Source organism: Rhinatrema bivittatum, chromosome 6 (genome assembly GCF_901001135.1).
Source record: "Rhinatrema bivittatum chromosome 6, aRhiBiv1.1, whole genome shotgun sequence".
NCBI lineage: Eukaryota > Metazoa > Chordata > Amphibia > Gymnophiona > Rhinatrematidae > Rhinatrema > Rhinatrema bivittatum.
The window spans coordinates 242,283,587-242,302,642 of NC_042620.1; the positions used below are offsets into that span (position 1 = coordinate 242,283,587).

General features: G+C 50.2%; 1 protein-coding gene across 1 annotated transcript in view; it reads right to left on the bottom strand.

The window, feature by feature from the left end:
* The window catches only part of STK26 (serine/threonine kinase 26), a 235,924-nt gene that overhangs the window by 45,980 nt on the left and 170,888 nt on the right, over window positions 1-19,056 (bottom strand). The gene's annotated exons all lie outside the window — the stretch shown is intronic.

The following is a 19,056-nucleotide window of genomic DNA, read 5'->3' on the forward strand; positions in this document are numbered from 1 at the left end:
AGGGCCGTCCCCCCCTTCCACCGGAATGGTGGTGCGCTTCACAATTGCGCTAACTATGGCGTCTACCTGGGGGCACGCCAGCATCTCCTTGGTTGCCGGGTCTAAGGGGTACATGGCAGCCAAGGCCCGACCCCCTTTGAATGAGGCCTCCGCCGCATTCCATTCCAGATCGATTAGCTGCTGTGCTGCTTGTAGGAGGGGAAAATGGTGAGTCGTTTGGCGCAGGCCCTCTAACAGGGGGTTCATTCTAGGTTCCCCTGGGGTGTCATGGCCCGGGAGAGCCAGTTCCGATAGGCATTGAGAGATCAGGCCTGGGAGATCCTCTTTCAGAAAGAAGTGCCTCATGTTCCGATATGGCTCAATCCCCGAGGGAAGTTCTCCCTCCTCGGGGGGGCTCGTCGTCTTCCTCAGGGCAACCTGAATCCCCATAAGTGGGGGTTCCGGGTGGCCGTGCCTAGGCCTTGAGGGTCCAGGGGCCTGGTTATCCAGTACGTATGGACCCATTCGGGGAGCAGACTGCATTGTGACAGAGGCATGAATCCCCTTGAATAATTCCACCCAGGAGAGCGAAGCAGGATCTGGCCTTAGGGGCACCAGGTCTCTCGGGTTCCCCGGCTGCTCACCGCTGCCTGCTAGGTCTGGGGTGCTCCTTCTGATCGTTCACTATTCTTTCTTTCAGCAGCGTCGCCATTACTTTTCCCACCACCGAGGTGAAACTAACCAGCCTGTAGTTTCCAGCTTCCTCTCTGCTCCCACTCTTGTGAAGGGGGACCACCACCGCTCTTCTCCAATCACTCGGCACCATGCCTGTTTCCAGGGATCTACTGAACAGGTTGTGCAGCAGACCTGCCAGCACATCTGAGCTCCCTCAGAATCTTGGGATGAACCTCATCAGGCCCCATGGCTTTGTCCACTTTCAGTTTTCCTACTCTTCCCATACATTCTCTTCTGTAAACAGAGTTTAGTCTATTCCACCCCTCTCCATTTTCTTAACTAACGATGGTCCTTTCTCCAGGGTCTTTCTTTAGTGAACACCAAACTGAAGTATTTGTTTAATATTTCTGCCATTTCGTTGTCTCTCTCCACACATTGATCCTTTTTACCTTTCAATTTCACTATACTACTTTGGACCTTTCTCCTCTCTCTGATGTATCTGAAAAAATGTTTTGTCACCTCACTTTACCTCTTTGGTAATCCTTTCTTCTGCCTGACATTTTGCTTTCTTCATTACTTTGTCTCCCTCAGTTTCACCAGATATCCTTCCTTGTGTTCCTCCCTCTGGGATCCTTTATATTTCTTGAACGTTGTTCTTTTTGCTTTTATCAGCCACCTCCTTTGAGAACCAGATAGGTTTCTTGTTTCTCTTGCTTCTGTTTACTTTTCTAACATATAGATTAGTTGCCTTTGTAATTGCTCCTTTTAGTTTGGCCCCACTGTTCCACCTTACTCATTTTCTCCCAGTCTTCTAGCTCTCCCTCCAGGCACTTCCCCATTTCAACAAAGTTTATTTTTGAAATGCAAAACTCAGGTCTTATGAGTTGCAGTAGTATAAGTTTGAAAATATGTGTTTGTAAGACAGTGCGGAAGGCCTGTATTGTTAAAGGTTTCAGTCGATGTAGTATTCTCAGCTTGGAGTACCCTGTTTTGATTAATTTGCTTACATGCTTTTTCACAATGAAGTTCTCAATCTGAATTCCAAGGTCTCGTACTTGATCTGTTGGAGTAATATTAGTGATTCCTAGGTCTAGGGTTGGTGGTTTGATTATAGTGTTATCTCTCCTTAACCACACAATTTCAGTTTTTGTTGGGTTTACAGTTAGTTTCAGTTGAGAAAGTTTTTGTTATATGGCCTTCATGTATGTTGACAGACAGTTTTTTCGAAACTTTTGTCAACTGGGATATAGAATTGTATGTCTGCAATTAGGAAGAAGTTGATTCCTAGATTTGCTAATAATGCTCATATAAGGAAGCAGATAGATTTTGAATAGTGTGGCCGAGAGTGCTGAACCTTGAGGGATGCCTGTATTGATTGGGAAAGTGTCTGAAAATTGATTACCCAGTTTGACTTGGAATGTCATATCTTTTAGAAAGGAGGAGAACAATTTAACATTTCTGTCTATTTCACTTTCTCTCAGCTGGTTGCATAGTAAGGTATGGTCAACTGTGTTGAATGCCACTGTTAAATCTATTAGTACCAGGATATATGATTCACTGTTAAAGCCTTGTAAGTAAAGGGTCAGCTAAGGAAATGAGTAGGGTTTTTGTTGAGTGATTTTTTCTGAATCTGAATTGGTTTGGGTATATAGTATGTTGTCTTCTAGGTGGTTTTCTAGTTGTGATGACTGCTTTTTCTAGGACTTTAGTGATGAAAACCAGGTTGTATATTGGACGGTAATTGTCCCAATCACTTATTCTGCCCATTTTATTGTTTAGGATTGGTTTAATCACAGCTTGTTTTACCCTATCGGGGACCAAGCCTTCTGCTAGTGAGTGGTTTCTTATGGTTGTGAATATCAGTGTTACGCTGTTTACAATTTTCAGTGTACTTGCAGGGACAGGGTCTAGTGGATGGGTAGCGGGCTTCATTTTAATTATTTGGTTTACTTCAAGTTTAGATACTGGGTCGAATGAGTTCCATTTCACTTGACCAAATTTTTCTTCAGGCTCTTTTGTTGGTAATCAGTCAGAGAATTGTGATTTGTGTATTAATTTTGTTTAACAATAATTGGCATATTCATTGCATGAGTACTTTGTAAAGTTGCAGTTATTAGAGATGGAGGAGGATGGGTCTTTGATTAGGTTTTCCTCTGTTTCAAAGAGTAATTTGAATTAATTACACGATGATTCTGTTGCTCCTTGTGACCTTGGGCATGTCACTTTACCCTCCATTACCTCAAGTACAAACAGACTGTAAGCCCGCTGGGGATAGGGAAATACCTACAGTAACTGAATGTAATCTGCTTTGCTTAAAAAAGTGTGAAAAGCAGAATATACAAATTTAAATAAATGCAATTTTGTGAAGTATTCCTCTTCTGCTTTATTGATTTGGTCACAGTATTTTGTTAACAGGGATTTGTATTTTTCTAGGGATTCCGTAGATTGGCATTTTCTCCATTGCTTTTCGGATTTCCTCAGGGTCCATTTAGTGTGTCTTAGTTCTTCACTATACTAAGGTTTCTTTTGTTTAGTTGTGTTGCCTTCATTTTGGAAGGCTTTTGCCTGGATTGAGCATAGGGTATCCGCTATTTCATTGATGATTTTATCCCAGGAGTCAAAAGATGAAGAGGTATTACCATGACTGAACTCAGTTATTTTATTTTTCATAGTTTCTTCAAATGTTTCAGGTTCTATCTTTTTTCTGTAAGTGAAGGATTGATTGTTATGTGAGTTTGTTTGTTGTGTGGTTCAGAGAGTTATTTCTGCCTTTATTAGCTGGTGATCAGACCAGGGCAATATCTTGTGAGAAGAATTGATTATACAGTTATTGCGATTAGCGAAGATTAGGTCGAGGATATGTCCTGCTTTATGGGTGAAGTTGGCTACAAATTATGACCAACCCATGGTTTCCATAGTATCTAGAAAAATTTCACATGCTGTCTACATATAGGTTAAAGTCTCCTACAATAAGAGTTCATTCTGGAGCTGGAAAAGTTTTAGTGAAGATTTCGATTAGAGGTGAGCAGCCTTTTTGGAATATTCCAAGCGGGATATAGATCAAGCCAATATTTAGAAGTGGAGATTTTAGTATTGCAACCTCGCTGGGCAGGTTTATCTGAACTATGTAAGTTTTAAGTTTAAGTTCCTTTTTACAGATTAAGAGACCCCTTTTTCGTTTGTGTCTGGGGAAATGAAAGATATCATAGGTTGGGTTATCAATTTGGTTTAGGACATTATCACTGTCTTTCAGCCATGTTTCGGTAATGCAGACTATAGTGGGATTTACCTCCTCTAGTAGGTCATTTATCAGTAGGTTTTTGTTTTTTTTTATAGTGATTGAACATTTAGTAGAAAAGTGAACATTAGGTTGGAAGAAATCACAGGAGAAGAATTGTTACTTAACTTGGGACAGATCAGGTTGTTCCCCTCTTAGCTTGTGTTTTGAGGTTCTCTGGTGATTTTTATGGTTTCCTCATCCAGCGATTGTTTCAGTGATGTGGACCAGCTTCAATTTATATTGAGCATTGTTATGGATATATTAGAATTTGCTTACTTCAGGCGGCACTTCAGGTGTGCACAAAGGGGCAGGTCAAGGACGTGCATCTCTGGTCCTCTCTGCCCTCGGTGGTGGGAGCCAGGCAGTCGGCACCAACGTCTTCCTGCTCTCACCTGCGGGGGGGAGGGGCGCTCTGTCACATGGATCTCGTGTCTGCATCTCCTCTTGCCCCCATCAGGGCTCCGGTGCTGTTGGAGCTGGGCCGTGCTCAAATCCAGCACTGCAGCTAGTCCTTTCTGCCCTCGGCGGTGCGTAAGTTTACACACATATTGATCGTGCACATAAACTGGGAGAGGTCTTCTGGGAGCCTAATGACACAGTAAGAAAAGCTCCAAGGGAGACTGGCCTTGCCCCACCCTGCCCCTAGCTTCAGCCCTCACTGCACTTAAAAACTTGTAATGTGGCCCCAGCACAAAAAACCTTTGTCCACCCTGTCATAGGCGGAGGTGTATACCACTTTTAATGTGCTATATAAGAGCACAAGGATATTGTGCTTGATTTGCCACCTTTCTTAAATAGCCCTCCCTCCCTGGATACCTGGAGGCACTTCTTAAATGGGGGGGGGGGGGGGGGGAAGAAGTGGACAGGATGCTCTCCCCTCTTATTTTGGCTAGAAAAGGACACACTTGCTATGGTGAGCTTAGCTGCATTCAGAGCTAATCTGGACTCTTTGGCATATATCACAAAATTGACTAGCTGGGTGGGCTCTATGGACCATGCACCTCCCATGCCTGCTATATATTACCCCCCCCCCCCCCAAAAAAAAAAGCCCTCAAAACAAACAAAAAAAAAACCTGTCCCATCCCCTGGAATACACCCATGTGGATTGTGACAGGGTTGATCTGAATAGGTGCTTCACATCGCTGCTCCAACATCCCATATTTGCTTCACTATAGGTATCCCACCACTTATCTGCCTCTAGAGCCAGTGTTCTTTAGCAAAACAGCATATCAGCAATTGCATTAAAAATTCATGGCCCTCACTGTTATATTCAGCATCAAAACTTTCAACATTATCTTACACATCAGAGCTAAAAGGTATTTTGCTGTTTGCCTGTTGACAGCAGCACTGACTGTAGTATCAGATCAGAAAAGCACTCGTTCAACTCCACTCCCCATATTTCCAATTTGACCAAAACAGGAAGAAGCTCCAGGAAAGCAATGTTCCTGGGATACCCGACTGCTTGCACATTACTAGCCAGTGCTCTTCACACCAGCAGCCCTTAAAATAAATGGCCCTAACCCATCGCCACTGGATGCAACAGAGAATAATTAGAGGTCAAGTTAGAAACTTGGGCACCTATCATATTGTGACCCCCACTGAAGCCCACAAAGAACATCTGCCATACTTTTAAGTCCTCTTCCACTGCATTAGAAAACCTGATGAAATGATGCTTTGCTCTGATCCCTGCTGCTGCTAAAGCAAGCCTTCATATGAATACTCACCCCACTGGTATGACAATGCATGTGACTTCAACTGCAGCAAGGGGAATTGGGGCTGGTTAAAGGTAACTTTTGCCACAGTCAACTGGCAGACCACTTTCTGTAGCTAATGGGTTTTATCTGTGGGGAGCCTAGATTCCATGTGCACCAAATCAAGCCTGATGCCTAAGAATGTCAGCTTCATTGAAGGGCCCTCTGTTTTTGCCTCTGCATGGGGAGTACCAAATTCAGTGGCTTCCCGTCTGAATATATTTAGATCCCAGCACAATCTGACAACGCTGTCCTATTCACAAGGAGAATATAAGAAAATTATTCCTTACCTGCTAATTTTTGTTCCTGTAGTACCAAGGATCAGTCCAGACGGTGGGTTATGTCCCCCGTCCAGCAGATGGAGTCAGACAAGGCTTCGGAGGGTGCTGGCATAAGTACACGTGCACCCTCTACAGGAGCTCAGTATCGAGATATCAAAGCCAAAACAAACAAGTGAGGCTGGATCAAGTGTAATAATCGTAAACATCATAACTGAGGCAACTAATGTCCAAACTGGAACTTGCAGAACGAACTAAAATAACAGAACCATGAGAACCAACAGAGTCGGATACGAGGCCCACAGACCCCGAGCAGGGAGAAAGCAAAACCCAGAGGTGGGCGTCTGGACTGATCCTTGGTACTACAGGAACAAAAATTAGCAGGTAAGGAATAATTTTCTTTTCCCTGTACGTACCAGGATCAGTCCAGACGGTGGGATGTCCCAAAGCTTCCCTACACTGGGTGGGCCCTTGCAAGCCCTGCTCGAAGGTCTCCGTCTCCGAAGCATCCCGAGGCCGATGACGGGAGATGCAATCGGTAATGGCGAGCCAAGGTATGAAGGGACTTCCAAGTCGCCGCCCGACAGATCTCTTGCGAGGAAACAGACTGCACCTCTGCCCATGAAGCAGCCTGGGCCCGAAGAGAATGCGCCTTGATCCCCCGCGGAGGATCCCGACCCACGCCTATGTATGCTGAAACGATCGCTTCCTTCAGCCATCGAACAATCGTCGTCTTCAAGGCCGGGGAACCCTTCCTCGAACCCGACCACAAAACAAACAAGTGGTCGGAGACCCGAAAATCATTTGTAATCTCCAAATAGCGAATGAGGATTCGCTTGACATCCAGGGAACGAAGATGACCCGATTCCTCTGCTGAGAAGGACGGGAGCTTGACAGTCTGGTTCATGTGAAACGATGAGACGACCTTCGGCAAGAAGGAGGGCACTGCCCGGAGCAACACCCCCGAATCCGAAAACCTGAGATAGGGTTCTCTGCAGGATAGTGCTTGGAGCTCCAAGATACGGCATGCGGAAGATATGGCCACCAGGAACACAGTCTTGAGCATGATGTCCTTAACGGAAGCGCTAGAGAGAGGCTCGAAAGAAGGACCCGCCAGCGAGCGGAGGACCAGGTTAAGGCTCCAAGAGGGGAAGGGATCCCTGACTGGAGGCTGAACGTGCTTCACCCCTTTGAGAAAACGGGCGATATCAGGCTGTTCCATGAGAGAAGCATGACCTGCATACTGAAGGAGCGAGCCCAGGGCAGCTACCCGAACCCGTAAGGAGCCGTAGGCGAGCCCTTTATCTAGACCGTCCTGAAGAAACGCTAGAATCTGAGTCACAGAAGCCCTCGAAGTGTGGGTAGCATGATCCGCGCACCAGGCCTCAAAGACCCTCCAGACTCGCACGTAAGTAGCAGACGTAGAAAGCTTCCGGGCCTTGAGGAGAGTTGAAACTATGGCCTCTGGGTATCCCTTGCGTCGGAGACGCCGCCATTCAAAAGCCAGGCCGCAAGCATTCCCGGACTCAAACTAATATATCTCATCCTCGCCAATCCTTATCTCCAATTACACCATGATTAACCATCTCCATTATTGTTTTCATGTTTGAATTAATAACCTGTCCTTTCTCTTCTTTCTCTGCCAAGTTCCAATCTCCCTGTTATATGTAACTGCATTTTCCGCACCACTGTTCTTAGTTTATGTTTTTGATGCACCCCTGTTCTTTGTGAACCAGCATGATGGGACTGCGTTCCCGAATGCCGGTATATAAAAACCCAAAATAAATAAATAAATAAAAAGACAGAAGCGTTCTGCCTGGTCGAAAAATACTGGCCCCTGGTGAAGCAACCGCGGGAGATGGCCCAGACGAACCGGACCGTCCACTGCCAGGTGAAGCAGATCTGCAAACCATGGGCGCCTTGGCCACTCGGGAGCCACCAGGATGACTGGTCCCCGAAGAAGCTCTATTCTCCGAAGCACCTTGCCCACTAGCGGCCAGGGTGGGAAGACAGAAGAACCTGTTCCGGCCAGGGGAGAACTAGGGCGTCCACTCCTTCTGCTCCGTGCTCCCGCCGGCAGCTGAAGAACCGGGATGCTTTGGCGTTGAGTGCCATCGCCATGAGATCCAGACGCGGCGTCCCCCAGCGATGCCGGAGAAGGCGCATGGCATCGTCGGAAAGGGACCACTCCCCGGGATCCAAATGTTGACGACTCAGGTAGTCGGCTTGGATATTGTCTACGCCTGCAATGTGCGACGCTGCCAGACGTGCTACATGCTTCTCCGCCCACGACATTAGGTGGGCGGTTTCGATCGACACGTGCTGGCTCCTGGTGCCTCCCTGGCGATTGATGTATGCAACGGTCGTCACGTTGTCCGACAGGATCCTCACCGCACGATTCTGAACCAGGGGCAGGAAATGAATGAGCGCGAGGCGAACCGCCCTCGTTTCCAGGCGATTTATCGGCCAGGCTGCCTGCTCGTTCGACCACAGTCCCTGAGCCGAACTCCTCTGGCAAACCGCCCCCCCAGCCGGAGAGACTGGCATCGGTGGTGACCACCACCCAATCCGGCGTCTCCAGAGAAATACCTTGGGCCAGATGATGCGGTTCCAGCCACCAGGCCAGACTGTACCTCGCAGACTGAGGCAGGGGCAACACCAACTCGTAATCTTGCAAGACCGGTTTCCAGCTAGAGAGAAGAGCCGCTTGCAAGAGGCAGAGGTGCGTGAATGTCCATGGTACGAGGTCGATCGTGGATGCCATGGAGTCCAGGAGCTGCAGATAGTCCCAGGACGTGGGCTCTTGTAACGCAGAAAAACGGTGAACTTGCTCCCGGAGGGATTGGGCCCTGTCCGGGCGTAAGAAGACCTTGCCCTGAAGCGTATCGAAGTGCGCTCCCAAGAAGTCCAAGCGCTGAGAAGGCATGAGGAAGCTCTTGGCAAAATTCACCACCCATCCCAGGGACTGGAGAAGCTGAACGACCCTGCAGACCACCGTCAGCCCCTGGGAGAAGGACTTCGCTCGGATGAGCCAGTCGTCCAGGTAAAGGTGAACGAGGATCCCCTCCCGCCTCAGAGCGGTCGCTACCACCACCATGATCTTTGTGAACGTCCGCGGAACGGTCGCCAGCCCGAAGGGGAGGGCCTGAAACTGAAAGTGTCGGTTCAGGATCTTGAAACTGAGAAACCTCTGATGAGCCTTGAGGATGGGAATGTGTAGATAAGCCTCCGTCAGATCGAGGGAGGCGAGGAACTCCCCCCGGTGCACCGCAGCAATCACGGATCACAGAGTCTCCATGCGGAACCGGGAGACTCGCAGGGACTTGTTGACCTCTTTGAGATCCAGAATTGGGCGAAAGGAGCCGTCCTTCTTGGGCACGACGAAGTAAATTGAATAGTGCCCCGAGCCCACCTCTCCAAAGGGGACGGGGGCCATGGCCCCGAGACTCAGAAGTCTGTCCAGGGTTTGCTGTGCCACCAGCCTCTTGAGAGGAGAGCCACAAGGTGAGAAGAGGAACCTGTCCCTTGGACGGCGGGCAAACTCCAAAGCGTAACCGTTCCTTAAAATGTCGAGGACCCACTGGTCCGAGGTGATGTGGGCCCACTCCTCGTAGAAGCGCGAGATCCGGCCCCTGATCTGCGGTGTCGAGGAGGGGACAGGTCCGGCATCATTGAGAGGGCTTGGACGAGCCCCCCTGGCCCGTTCCCTCCCTTGAGGGCCTGCGGCCGTGAAAGGAACGAGGCCAGGTCTGAGATCTGGATGGCGGAGCTCGAGCCACCTGCTGCCTGTATCCGCGGTAACGGGATCTGGATGAAGTGAAGTTCCTGGGATTCCGCTGCCGATCTTCTGGCAGTCTGTGGACCGGATTCTCCCCCAGCGACTTGATGAGCTGATCCAGATCTTCACCGAAGAGGAACCTGCCCTTGAAAGGGAGCGAGCCAAGGCTGGACTTGGAGGAGGTATCCGCCGACCAGTTGGGGAGCCATAGAAGACGCCGGGCGGAAACCACGGAGACCATGGTCCTCGCCAGGACTCGGAACAAATCATATAGGGCGTCTGCCCCATACGCTATGGCGAATTCCAATCGGTCTGCCTGCCGTGCTTCCTCAGGTGGCAATCCCTGTGAGGTGAGAAGCTGTTGTACCCAGCGAAGGCTTGCCCTCTGGGCCAAGGAACCACAGGCGGCGGCGCGGATCCCCAAGGCCGAGACCTCGAAGACCCGCTTGAGGTAGATCTCCAGTTTTCTGTCCTGCGTGTCACGGAGGGCCATGCCCCCCCCCCCCCCCCGTCACCGGAATCGTTGTCCTCTTGGTCACCGCTGACACCGCCGAGTCAACCTTCGGCACTTTAATCAACTCCAGGAAATCCTCTGGCAGGGGATACAGTTTCTCCATGGCTCGTCCGACCCTAAGGGATGTCTCGGGAGAATCCCACTCCCTGGTAAGCAATTGTAGGAAGGTCGGATGGGTGGGAAAAGCCCAGGCGCGTGGACGGAGGCTGGCTAAAAGAGGATCCCTCTTTTTGGTGGAAGCGACAACCACAGGTACCGGTGGCGCGGGAGGCTCAGGAGGGGGGGGGGGGGGGTGTCAAGGTCCAACCCCTGAAGGATCTGCGGAATGAGGTCCTCCAGCTCTTCCTTGTGAAAGATGCGCAGGACCCGTGGATCATCGCACTCAAGCTGACTCCCCAGTCCCATCTCACCAGTTCTTTCCCCATGCCTCCCTCTATCAAAAACTCATCCCATTTCACACAACCACACCATCTCTTTCCCTTATCCCTCCTCCAATTTCTTTGTATCACACCCCCCTCTCCCTTCTCTTCAGCCCTTCCCATTTTACATAACTCCTCCATCCCACTCCCTCATCTCCCAGTCTTTCCCATTTCATATAAGCCATCAACTTTCCCTTGTTCCATTTCATACAACTTCCATCCCCCATTATCCTCCCCACAGCCAACATCTCAAAACAAATTAAATAAAAATAAATACCCTTATACTACTAATGGTGAGTGCTATATGTGGAAGTGCCCACAGGTGCCCAGGTTGCACCGGGTGCTGCCAAGTGTAGAGTTTTTTTTTTTGTTTGTTTTTTTTTAAGGGGCTCACTGAAAAACAGGTTGGCAGCAGGAGCTGCAGAAGTGTTGTACTTGCTATCATGCTGCTGCTAATTTCCATCCATGGCCCAAGGGAAGCAGAGAGTGACAGTGGGAACTTGGGTGAATCTCCCGCTGCTGATGCTAAAGCACAGAGCATGATAGAGAGTAAAAGGGAGCATAATTGAGAAATTACTTACCTGATAATTTCATTTTCCTTAGTGTAGACAGATGGACTCAGGACCAATGGGTATAGTGTGCTCCTGATAGCAGTTGGAGACGGAGTCAGATTTCAATCTGACGTCAGCCCTAGTACATATACCTCTGCAGGAAGCTCTGCTCTTCAGTATTCTCTTCGAAAAGCAATTGTGGATATATGTGTGACTGAATAACTCGAATAACTTGGTTAACTTTGAATAACTTGGTTAACTTGAGTAACTTGAACTGGTTGATGTAGTAATAGCTGGAGACCGCCAGTGCACTCAACCGAGAAACGCTGACACCCGGTAGGTATGGGTGTCTTAGAGGGAAGCTTGCCTTACCCATGTTTGTCTTGCTCTCGGGGATTGTCACCTGAGGTTTCTGTGTTTGTCGGCAGCCATGGGCGGGATGCTGAGTCCATCTGTCTACACTAAGGAAAACAAAATTATCAGGTAAGTAATTTCTCCATTTCCTAGCGTGTAGCAGATGGACTCAGGACCAATGAGATGTACAAAAGCTACTCCTGAACCGGGTGGGAGGCTGCCCATGGCCCACTTAGTACTGCCCTTACGAATGCTGTGTCCTCCCAAGCCTGAACATCCAGGCGGTATAACCTGGAGAAGGTGTGAATGGAGGACCATGTCGCCACCCGATAGATCTCGGCGGGTGACAGCATCTTGGTTTCCACCCAGGACACACTGCCTGGGATCTAGTGGATTGGGCCTTGACTTGTAGAGGTGGGGGCTTGCCTGCATCTATGTAGGCTGCCTTGATAACTTCTTTGATCCAGTGGGCTATGGTTGCCCGTGAGGCCGCTTCCCCTTGTTTCTTCCTGCTGTGAAGGACAAATAGGTGGTCCGTCTTTCATATGGATTCCGACCTTTCCACGTATCGGACTAGGAGTCTGCCGACGTTAAGATGGTGAAGGCGGCGAGATTCTTCCGAGTCCTTATGCTCATCTGGCAATGGCAGCGAGATGGTTTGGTTTAGATGGAAGTTACTTTTGGGAGGAAGGAGAGGACCGTGCATAGCTGTATGGATCCCGGTGTGAACCTGAGGAACGGTTCTCGACAGGATAGTGCTTGAAGCTCGGAGATGAGACGGGCCGAACAGACTGCCACTAGAAATGCAGTCTTCAATGTTAGTAATCGAAGGGACAGACCACGGGTGGGTCTGAAGGAGGCTCCTGCTAGGAAGTCTAGGACTAGATTGAGATTCCATAAAAGGTACCGGCCACTTTAGGGGTGGTCGGATCTGTTTGACCCCTTTCAGGAAGCGGGAGATGTCCGGGTGAGAGGCTAGGCTGCCGTCCTCCACCTTGGCTCTGTAGAAGGCCAATGCGGCCTCCTGCACCTTGATGGAGTTAAGAGACAACCCCTTCGGTAAGCTGTTCTGCAGGAATTCCAGAATCGTGGGAATTTTGACTGTCCGCGGGAAGATGTCGCGGTCTTCACACCAGGTTTCGAATATTCTCCATATTCGTATGTAGGTTAGAGATGTGGAAAACTTGCGTGCTCAGAGCAGAGTGTCAATCACTGCCCCCGAGTATCTGCACTTCTTCAGGCGTGTCCTCTCAATGGCCAGACCATAAGAGAGAATAGAGTTGGGTCTTCGTGGAGGACCAGGCCTTGTTGGAGCAGATCCCTGTGTGGAGAGGGCTCCCTGTCAGTAGTCTTCGCATGTCTGCGTACCACGGCCTTCTTGGCCAGTCCGGCGCCATTAGAAGTACTGGTCCCCTGTGGTGTTCTATCTTGCGGATGATCCCGCCCAGTAGCAGCCACGGAGGGAGGGCATATAGCAGGATTACCTGTGGCCAGGCCTGGATGAGGGCATTGATCCCTTGGGATTGTGGTTCCCATCTGCGACTGAAGAAGCTGGGAACTTGGGCACTGGACCGGGTTGCCAGGAGGTCCATGGCTGGTGTTACCCAGCATTTTACTATCAACTGAAAGGCTGTGGCCGACAGCCTCCATTCCCCTGGGTCTAGACTTTCTCTGCTGAGGTAATCCGCAGTGACGTTGTCTTTTCCCACGATGTGGGCGGCTGAGATCTCTTGTAGGTTTGATTCCGCCCACGCCATTAGGGGGTCTATTTCCAGGGACACCTGTTGGCTTCTGGTTCCTCCCTGCGGTTGATGTAGGCAACTATTGTGGCGTTGTCTGACATGACTGACCGATTCACCCCGGAGTCTGTGACTGAACCGTAGGCAGGCTAGCCCGACTGCCCGTGCTTCCAGTTGGTTGATGTTCCATCCCGACTCTTCCTTGTTCCATTGCCCCTGGGCAGTCAGTTCCTGGCAGTAGGCTCCCCACTCTCGTAGGCTCGCATCCGTGGTGAGCAGGATCCAGGTCGGCGGGGATAGCCTTATTCCCTTGCTCAGATGGTCTTCTTGTAGCCACCACTGTAGCTGGGTTTGAACTTCCTCCGGGAGCTGGAGGTGAACAGAGTAGTTCTGGGATATCGGATTCCATCATGACAGTAGGGAACGCTGTAGGGGTTGCATCTGAGCTCTTGCCCATGGAACTACTTCCAGTGTGGATGTCATGAGACAGAGGACTTTGAGGTAGTCCCACACCTTGGGGCGAAGACTGCCTAACAAGTTTCACAATTGGTTCATCAATTTTGTTCTCCTTTGAGTCAGAATGACCTTGTCTTGTCTGGTGTCGAACCGGACTCCCAGGTATTCCAGAGATTGGGAGGGCTGCAGACAGCTCTTTTTGTGTTGACCGAGGTTCTCCAGTAGAGTTTTGACTCTGGTGGTCGCCTGATAACTTTCCTCTGGGGATTTTGCCCTGATCAGCCAATTGTCCAGATATGGGTGTACAAGGATTCCTTCTTTCCTCAGTGTCACCGCCACTACAACCATGATTTTGGTGAACATTCAGGGTGCTGTGGCTAGCCCGAAGGGTAGTGCCCGGAACTGGTAGTGGTGGTCCAGGATCGCAAAGCGTAAAAAACGCTGATGCTCATGATGGACCGGGATGTGCAGGTAGGCTTCTGACAGATTCAGGGATGTGAGAAATTCTCTCGGTTGTATCGCCCTTATGACTGAGCATAGGGTTTCCATGCGGAAGCGAGGTACCCTCAGGTGGCGGTTGACGGACTTGAGGTCCAGGATAGGCCGTAATGTACCCTCTTTCTTGGGAACGATAAAATAGATGGAATAGTGCCCAGTATTTTGTTGATATGTGGGCACCAGTGTTATGGCCTTTAAGTCGAGCAATTTGGTCAGTGTGGTTTCCGCTGCCATCCTCTTGGAAGGGTCGTGGCAGGGAGATTTCACAACTTTGTCCGGAAGAATGTTGTGGAAGTCCAGATAATATCCCTCGCGAATAATGGTTAGGACCCACTTGTCCGAAGTTATCTCGACTCGTCTTTGGAAGAATAGAGCAAGTCTGCCCCAATGGCTTCTTCCTGTGGATGGTCAGCTGATCTTCATTGCGGGGTGCGGCTGGGGCCTGGACCCGCACCGGCTCCCCTTTTGCTGTGTTTGTTCCGAAAGGACTGGCCCCTGCCTGTGGGGCGAGATGCTTGATATGTACTTTTGTACGGTTTGAAGCGATGTGATCCCCTGCCCTTAGATATTCTGGGGGAGGGGTGCTGGCTTCTCTTGTTCTTGTCCTCTGGTAGCTGCGGTGCTGGGGATTCGCCCCATTTGTCGGCTAACTTCTCCAGTTTGCTTCCGAACAGGAGGGTTCCCTTAAAAGGCATTCTTGTGAGCCTCGTCTTGAATGTCGCGTCGGCTGACCAGCTTCGGAGCCAGAGTTGCCTTCTGGCTGCCACAACGGACAAAACGCCTCTGGCTGCGGTGCGCACCAGGTCAGAGGTCGCATCTGTGAGGAATGATACTGCTGGTTCTAGTGCTTCGACAAGTGTGGTGGCGTTCCTGGTCTTTGATAAGCAGGCGCGTGACACCACGGCACAGCAGGCCGCAATCTGTAGTGACATAGCTGATACATCGAATGACTGAGCATGGATTCCAGACGTCTGTTCTGGGCATCCTTGAGTGCCGCTCCTCCCTCGACTGGGATGGCAGTGCACTTTGAAACTGCGCAGACCATGGCATCCACTTCGGGAAATGCCAGGAGATCTTTGGCAGCAGGGTCCAGGGGGTATAGGACTGCCAGGGTCTGTCCCCCCTTGAACCTGGCCTCCGTAGCCTCCCATTCCAGGTCAATCAGCTGTTGAATGGCTTGCAGCAAAGGGAAATGGTGGGAGGCCTGATGGAGTCCCTTGAAGAGGGGGTTCGTCTTCGGTTTCCCTGTGGCACTTGTGCCTGGGATAGCGAGCTCTTTCAAGCTGTGAGCCACGAGGTCTGATAGTTCGTCTTTGGCGAAGAACCGCCTCATGGTTCGTTAAGGTTCCATTCCTGGTGGGGATTTCCCCTTCCTCCAGGGAGTCTTGATCCTCGTCCGAGGTGTCCGTGTCCCCAATGTTGGGGGCTTTTGGGCGGGAGAGGCACATCTCTGGGTTTAGAGGATCCCAGGATGATAGGGTCCTTTGGGGGAGGCTGTGGCATCGGAGGAGCTGGTTGCATGTGGACAAAGGTATGTAGGCCTTTGAAGAATTCTACCCAGGAGAAAGATGCTGGGTCTAAGTTGAGAGGTGCTGCGTCCCCGGGGAGCCCCGTTTGAAGGAGGCTCCCGCTGGGGATAGAGAGGTCCGGTGTACTGTCAGTGGATCCAGATCCCAGTACTGGCTGGGGAGGACCTTGACCTGTTTCACCCAGGGCCACCTCACACTGTAGACACAGAGCCGTGGCCTCTTCGTGCTGCGCAGCTCTTATGTGGCATGCTGGGCAGAGGATCTGAGCCTTGAGCTTCTTGTACGGTGGTGCCATGGCTTGTGCGCATAGAATTGCAGAAACCCCCAGTTTGTGCTTTCAAGTGTACGCCGGGAGGCTTAGTTATGTGCTCCGGCCACGCCGAAGTTGTGCGAATAGGTCGGATGTATGCTCAATAAGATGCGCGAGCTGCTGTGCGCACATATTTAACTTATGCGACCAGCACAGTTGAGCGTGTGGCTGTGCGCCTGGCACCCTTGCGCAAATCACTTGTGCGCCCGGCTCGCCTCTGTGCGCACGGATCGGATTGGTGGACAGGGCAGCAGCGATCAAGGGAAAATGGCATTGGCAACCATGCGAGCAATATGGCGACCACCTCGGAGGACCCTCGTATCAGACCGGGGTCTAGCCCGGACAGGGCTGATCAACCCGGTAGCACTAACGCCGGCTGGCAATCTGTGCAGCTATTCGAGCCTCGCAGACCAGAGACTTTTAGGAAGTTTTCTACCTTACTTTGTCTCGGCATTTCCCGGACTCTTTCCGGGCGGTCTCCGGCTGCGGGGGTGGGGGGGGGGGGAGAGAGGGAAAGGTACCTTCACCACCGTGCTCAAAGTTGTACCCGCTGCCGGGGGCTAAGTCCACTCCGGGAACCGGCTGCCGGACAGAGGCCTACCTCTGAGGGATCGCGGAAATCACCTCAGGAATTCTCAACTGGGGGAGGGACCCGTAGGAATCACCGCAGGAGAGCGGGGCTCATCTGTAGAGGTAAGATTTCTTTGGTTAGAGTATTCTAATGCTGTACAAGCGTGTATAGAGTCCCGAATTGATATGGAGACTGAGAAATACTGAAGAGCAGAGCTTCCTGCAGGGGTATATGTACTAGGGCTGACGTCAGATTGAAATCTGACTCAGTCTCCAACTGCTATCAGGAGCACACTATACCCATTGGTCCTGATTCCATCTGTTACTCACTAGGAAAGAGCAGGGTCCCATTGCTGACCACTGCGGAGACCAGCTCCAGGGATAGGGCTCGTGGCTGAGTGAGCAGCACTGTGAAACTGGAAGAGAAGAGTTACAGTGCTGCTAAAGACAAGTCAGTGTGTGACAGGAGAAGGCAGAGTGGAGCAACAGGGAGAAGTGGAGAGCTAACGTGCTGCTTGTCTCCTCCCGCCTGATGAAGGAATGGGAAAAGGGAGGAAGAACCAGGAAGGGGTTTTGCAGCGCAGCAGTTTAAAAATGCAGCCATGGGACAGCCATCTTTACCAACGTGGATCCAGCTCCCTCTTCTCCCACAATGATTTCAGGTGGATCGGCAAATTCTGAGAAAAAGGGTAGATTTTGTGGCTCTTCCTGCAGCCGCAGAATCACAGGAGACAAGAGGCTCTAGTTATAGTGGCCCAATGAAATCCTGCCTAAAAACCTACTTTTTTGAGGCAGTTTCTAAATTCTCAAAGTGGTTCTTCCTGAGCATGGCTTTGTTCTTAACCAATTTCTACAATAATCAAATTCCTGAACCTCACACTTAGCTCCCAGAATCTTTTGTCAGTCTTCTTTGTCTCCTGACTGGATTGTAAGCTCCACAAAGAACGGACCGAGCTGCATATGCCTTGCTGCATTATAAGTTAATTCAAACAGCTGCTCTGCTGTTATCTGGAAGGACCAGGGGTTTGCATCCAATACACACATTTTAAATTAATTAGCCTTACAGGTACCCTAGTCGCTTCTACTTTTTTTTTTTTTTTTTCAAAATATATTTATTGGGTGAATCAGGCACAAGGAACAAACAAAACAACAATACAATACAGCGGTGTCACCCTGAAAGCTTTTCAATATCTCCCCCCATACCCCTCCCACCCCCCCACCCCTCCCAACCACCCCAAGGGAATCTCTGGACAGTGCTTGCGTGGCACCAACTTGGTGACCAATACCGAATCGGTCAAGAACCCACATCGGGGCCAGCCGGTCTATGAAGCTCAGGCACTAGGGGCCACCCAAGGGCGCCAGTTTCCTCACTTGAGCGGACAGCGATCTATAGTAAGGTCCCCAGATGTCCTCAAACCCCCGTTTCTTTCGGGGGGAGAATTTCTTATACATTGAGCCATATTCCAGCTGATACATTTCAGTCATCAGAGAGGACCACATTGCAACGGTCGGTGGGTCAGCTGCCAGCCACTTAACTAATACACATTTCTTAGCCATAAGACACACCTTGGCCAGCAAAACCACATTATCAACATTCAGACTGTGATCTCCAACATCATTATTAAGCAAACAGAAAGAGCATGACCATTGAATATCAGTCCCAAGGAGTTGAGATAAGAACCTTTGAATGGAAGTCCAAAATGTCTGAATACAAGGGCACTCCCACAGACAGTGAATGAGAGAAGCAACTGGGTGGGAACATTTAAGACACACCGCAGATTCCACCAGTCCCATGCAAGCAGCTCGCGCTGGAGAGTAAACAATCCGGTGAAAGATTCGCTGCTGCATCTCCCGAAGACCCACATTGTTCGTTATAAGATTCATGGACGCATATGACTGTTTAAGCATCCTCACCTCCAGCTCCTCCCGACAATCCTGTGACCATTTAGGAAGTAAGTGTTGGTAAATCGTGTAGACCTGTATCACTTGGGAAAAAGCATAGAGGCACGAAAGGGAACCCTTACGGGATTTGAAACAAGTGAGGAGAGCAGAATAGTGGTCATTCGTGAGCGTCCCTGCTGTCCCCTGCACCAAGGCATTCACCAGAGCTCGTACAGACCCATACAATAAGAAGTGCTGGGGTTTGAAATCAAATAGGGCTATGCATTCATCAAAGGTATAGCAGGCTCCCGTAGTCGGGTCAATCAGTTCTCCCAGTAACCACTGTGAGCTCAACTTAAAAGAATGTTGGACAGGTAGAAGGGATTGAGCTACAGCCGACCCCGCTCGCACTGGGTAGTGAGGGGAGACTGCCAAAGACAGCCCCAACATCTTGCGAAGAATACCCCATACCTTTCGCACAGTGTGACACAATA